The following is a 5,993-nucleotide window of genomic DNA, read 5'->3' as shown; positions in this document are numbered from 1 at the left end:
ATTGATGATAACATGCATGATTAAGCCACTATGCAGTATATTCTGGATGGGAAATCACATTTTGTATGCTGTGATGATGCTTAGTGAATGAATGTAAATTAGTTAATTAATTAAAAATAAAAGAATTTAAAAAGAAATAAGAATGAAATAGGGGGCATCTCACTCCCTGACCACAAAATACATTACAAAACTGTAATAATAAAAAAGACATGGTACTAACCCAAAAATAGGCACATAGACCAATGGGATAAAATAGAGACCCTGTAAATAAACCCCAAAATATACAGCCAACTGATTTTTCACAAAGAGCACCAGACAATCTTCTGGGAAAAAGAAAATATCTTCAGCAAATGGTGCTGGAAAAATTGGATATAGACCCACAGAAAAATGAAACTGGACCTCTCTCTCTCTCTCACCATTAACAAATATCAACTCAAAATGGATCAAAGATTTAAACATAAAACATCAAACTATAAAACTACTGGTGGAAAACACAGAGGAAACTCCTGGAGACATTGGAGTAGGCAAAGGTTTCTTAAATAAGACTCTCAAAGCACAGTCAATAAACCCCAAAATAGTCAAGTGAGATTACATCAAGTGAAAAAGCTTCTGCAAAACAAGAGTCATTAGAGTGAATCAGCAGCCCTCAAAATAGGACAGCATATTTGCAAATTCTCTTTCAGATAAGGGATTGATAACCAAAATATACAGGAAACTCAAGAAACTAACCTGACCCCCCCCAAAAAAAATACTCAGCTCAAATAAAAGATGGGCAAATGAGCTGAACAGACAACTCTCCAAGGAAGACATATGAACAGCCACAAAAGGCATATGAAATGCTCAACCTCCCTTATCATAAGGGAGATGCAAATCAAAAGTACAATGAGATACCACCTAACCCCAATCAGAATGGCTAAGATGAAGAACATAAAGAATGGGGCCAGCAGATAGCGTAATGGTTACATTGTTGAACCCCCACATAGTAGACACTGTTCGAGTCTCGGACCCAGTGACTTAAAACTCCGGCTGAGTATGTGTGAATGTGTGCCCAAAATCCAGAGAAGAGAATGGAGGAGAAGGGATTGTGGTGTGACCATTCCCCCTGGGGGATGATTTCTCCCTTTCTACCTCTCTCTGTGTCTCAACAAGTACATGTTCTCTATAGCAAAAAGTCTCTCTAAAACAAACAAACAAAAAAGAACAGAGGTAATTTAATGACTGGGTGCATTCCTAAACTCAATGATGACTGAAAACAACGTAAAATTGTAGGGAGGGGGTATGAGTCCTATTAGGCAGGAGAGAGTAAATCATCATTTTTATGGTGTAAATGATGTCCTCTGTGTTTCATGTTCAGATATGAATAAGTAATAGTCTTCTTTTCACAGCCCTTGTGGTCAGAGTGGCCTTATCTGATTTCAATGCTCTGCAAACATGTCCATGTTCAACAGAACACGGGTCCCTTGACAGTGACATTTCTGCAATAACTCAAGGCAGCACCAAAACTTCTCTGAATATATCAAAAAGCTTCTGGATATCAGGACCTGTTTTTGTCAACCTTCTGTAGTGTGGAGAATGTGCATTGGAACATCTGATGAAAGACAAGGGTTGGGACCAGCAGTTAGCGTAATGGCTATGTCACTGGACTTCCACGTAGTCGACCGCGGTTCGCGTCCCGGACCCAGTGTCTTAGACTCACACTGGGCGCGCGTGTGTGTGTGTGCCCAAGATCCCGAGAGGAGAATGGAGGAGAAGGGATTGCAGCATGGCCATCCCCCCTGGGGGGTGATTTCTTGCTTTCTGTCTCTCTGTCTTTCTCTGTCTGGCGAGCGCCCCTCTAAAAAAAAAAAAAACTAGGGCCTCCTTCACAGAAAAGTAAATCAAAACACTACTTTTAGTAATAAAATTCAAATAGTGTTCAGCCTCCATTCCCACCACATTCATGAACTTCACGGACAAAACTAATCCAAATTCTCCCATACAGCAAAAGTGACAATTTTTCAGACACCACAGATATGAGTAAATGAATTATTTTTCTCTCAGAGGTGCAAACCTAGGACCGCCTCCTCCCTCAAGAAGAGCTGTCTTCAGAGAGCAGCAGGTTGGCTTTGCTTTAAACAATGTCAAAACAGCATTTGGCTCTGGAGTTTACCAAGTACTCGCATATACAAATTTGACTTCAACTTCCTCCTGCCATCCACTACCAAATATATCAACATACTGGACACACTCTTAAGTTTTAGCTGTTACTACTACCTTCAGCAAAAACCCTGGATTCTCATTCTCTTTATCCTCCCTCAGATTTTTCATGCTGACATGTGTTGAAGGATAGGCCGTGCTCTCTATGCTCTCTTCAAAGCTTATTGCTTACCCAGTCCATTCCCACAACTCCCAGGAATCCCCTAAGTCCCTTAAATCCCTACTTCCCAAGGCACTTGGCACTCCTGACCCCCTTGAGGCCTAGCACTGCTCTCATCTGGTTCTTGGACCCCTCCCTGTCCATGTCCTCATCCAGAAGATCATCTTTTTCAGCTCTTCTCTCTTGTGTCTTCTCTCGGCAGGATGGGAAGGAACCACAGATTCCATCCACAGTGGCCTTAGGTTATATCAATATCCTCCACAGGTCCCCCTGCTTCAAGGTGTCTTCTCCTACATACTATTCAGAACCAAATAGCCAGAGGGACCGCTCAAAGAGTCCAAATCCTTCAGAGACTCACAGATTATGCTCTGTAAAAGCCAAATAACTTAACAGTAGCTGATACAGCCCCACACAGCCCAAATCTCTATTTCCACTCTGATCAACTTTCCTCCTATTGTAGCTCTCACTTCCTCTGCTTCATCAACTTTGCTTTTATCTTAAACACCTCAGATCTACTCTCACCTCACAATTTTTGTACAAGCTGCACTCTCTCTGAATCACTCATCGCACAATAGGTGGCTTGCTGACATCTCCTCCAAGAATTTGTGCCACTGTTGTTTTTCAATGAGGCTGACTCTGGCCACCCCGTTCTAAAATGCAAAGCAACTCCTTCTCTAGGTCTGTGGAAGTACTAGCTTTGCTGTACCTTTCCACAGCATGTATTACTTTCCAACATGCAGTGTATTTAATTTTATATTATGTTTATTGCCTCTCTTATTCTCCTCTTGTGAGAAAATTACCTTCACAGGACAAAGATTATTGAAACATTCTCCTCTTGTGAGAAAATTACCTTCACATGTCAAAGATTATTGACTCTTTTATTTGTTGAATCATTGCAAATATCCAGAACAGGGTCTGCTTCTTAGTCCGTTCTCAACAAATATTTACTAAATGAACAAACAAATAAAATACCTTTATGGGAGTAAGTAATATAAGTAGATAAGCAGTGAACAAGTGCTAGGACTTATTATCAATTAATTCTATCATAAATTACATTGGTGTTCCAAAAAGGAGTTCTGGTACAAAAGCATGTACTTCAATCAATACATTTCTCCTCCCTCTGCCACTCTCAGTCTCTTTCTCTCTCACACACACACTATACTTGATCCCTACAAAGGAATGACAACTGACAACACACTGGGTAGTTGGCCTTTACGGTAAACCTCAAGAACACCATGGCAAGTGCTGGACTTTTTATTTCCACGTCCTGGGGGCAGGCTTAGATCACAAATTTTAATCAAACATCTGGTCCTCCCAGGGAACCTCAGAGAGCCCCTATGTGCCCTCAGCACATAGAAACTTGAGCCCAAAGCGAGTTCCTCTGGGCATCCTAATGGTGCTTCTAGGATTGATGGGAGGGGTCAAGGGTGTTTACACCCACCACCTCTTACTGGCCAAGGTAGCCTCCCCCCCTCCCACTTCACCCACTTCCGCTCACTTCTGATTGCCTGGAAGACAGGAGGGGGTTAGCCCAACAGAGATCTGTGCAAAAGGGCAAGAGCATAAGGGGCAGGCACATTGAAGCTCCTAGGGTGACACTGGCATACTGCATCTCCTCAGGGCTGCTCACTAGTGCTTGGGTACCATTCTGCAGATGCTAAGGAAGAAAAACTAGATACTGATCTTTGAGGAGTCACTATGACCCTCAGATGTCCCAACAGAGCAGGCATCGTGCTTCATTGCTCTTAAGCAATGTAGTGCTCATGCCTGTAGTGGCAACTGAGATGGCCACTGCCTTCTTCTGGAAGAGGACAGATCTTGCCCTGGGACAGCAGCCAAGGCATAGACGTGGGACCCAACTGTTAGCAAGCAGTCTCAAGGGAACTTCACAGGAGACAACAGACAAAAAGCATGAGTCACTAAGCCACATTCTGAAGCCCATTCCAATGGCGCCTTCAGCATTGGTGGAAGGAGTCCCATGTGTCCACATCCACTGGACCCTACTTGCTACCAGGAAGACAGCATGATGGCACCACACCAGAAATTCCAATGTTCCCTTCGTGCTCTTTTCTGTGCAACTAGGCTAATGCAGGGCTCCGCCCTTTCTGCTATCAGCCAATGGGGATGCAGCAGGAGATGCGCCACAGGCCAATAGAAGGCAGTGGGCGTGGAGACACACAGCTCCTCCCATCAATACTATGGGCGCCATTATCCTGGCCTCAAGATCTCCGCTGGCGGTTGAGACCATTTGTGTCCTGAGGGGGTACCTCACAGGAGAGTCCCCATGCCCCCAATCCACATTCCTGGAGATACCCCAATGATGTCCTTATCATTGACAGGAGAAGTTGTGTGAGTCCACACCCACTGCACCGTCAGCAAACTCTAATGTATCATCACGTGCTCCTCCATGCACGGGCTCCTGCAGGCCCCGCCCCCTTGCCATCAGCCAATGGAGATGCAGTAAGTGGGTGTGTATGCTCCATGGGCCAATAGAAGGCAGTGGGCGTGGAGACACACAGCTCCTCCCATCAGTGACGCAGGCGCCATTCTCCTGGCTTCGAGAAACTGGCTTCGGGCGGGTCGTGAGCCGGTACAAGCATACTGGGTACTCCTGTGAGGTTCCCTCAGGAAAGCGCAGTTTTGCTTGTGTCCCACCTGGCAAATCCTGAAGAAGAGAAGTAGAACATCGTTCCCCAACAGCAGCTCTGGCCCGAAGAGTCCTGATAAGTAGGCCTCGTGCTTCGTCTCTCACACAAGGCCCAGGCATCACCTTGGTGACGAGGGCACCATGTTCAGGCTTCTGCGGTGGGCCTTGAACTTCTTCCGGGGGAGGGCAGACTCCACCCAGGAGCTACAGTCACAGCAGGCAGAGCTCCCACAAGGTAGCCCTTAATATATCTGCTAGTTCTTTTAAAAGGAGCCTCCCCGAGGGAATCTCTTCACCCTATTCAGGGTCTGTGGGGTTAGGGAGTCCCACATCAAGTGGGCCCCATCTTCTGTATATGTATGTGTGTGTTTGTGGGAGCTGTTTCCAAGTTCCCAGTGCTAGATAGCCAGGCTGGCATGGATCCAAGGCCTCAACTTACCCATGGGTCCAATCTGGAAAGGTGATGGCAGCAATGCCCTCCGCAACTCCTTTGTTCCTGCATGTCCCCATGTGCCTTGTGCAACTACTGCCTTTTTAGTCTTTCCAGTAGTCATGAAACTCCCTAATTTGAGGGATGGTATGCTCTTGTATCCCTAAGAGACAAGAATTTGAAGCCAAGTGGACGAGTCATATATCTGGAGGATAGGGGACCATTGTGCAGGCAGACTGCTTTGGTGAGATCCCATATGTTACTTACCAATTTTTCTCTAGTGCAGAACTTGAAGCAAAAAAGAGAACATCTGTGATTTGAGCTAAGCTTACGTGTTCATATATCTTTTTGTGCTGTCTGCTTAGATGTTTGAGAATCTATAGATTTTGCTACTCATTACATTAGTGAAAATTACAATAGTGGAAAATAGTGGAAAACATAGACTCTTCATATGTATGTACGGTGATCACAACTAAAGCTTTACAATGTAATTTTGCAAGGGACATGTAATTCTAAATAGCTCATATGTGAGTTAATTGTCCCAACAACCCTATTGGGCA

Source organism: Tupaia chinensis, unplaced genomic scaffold (genome assembly GCF_000334495.1).
Source record: "Tupaia chinensis unplaced genomic scaffold, TupChi_1.0 Scaffold143946_1, whole genome shotgun sequence".
NCBI lineage: Eukaryota > Metazoa > Chordata > Mammalia > Scandentia > Tupaiidae > Tupaia > Tupaia belangeri.
The sequence above is the reverse complement of the archived record's forward strand: the minus strand, read 5'-3'. Positions refer to the sequence as shown.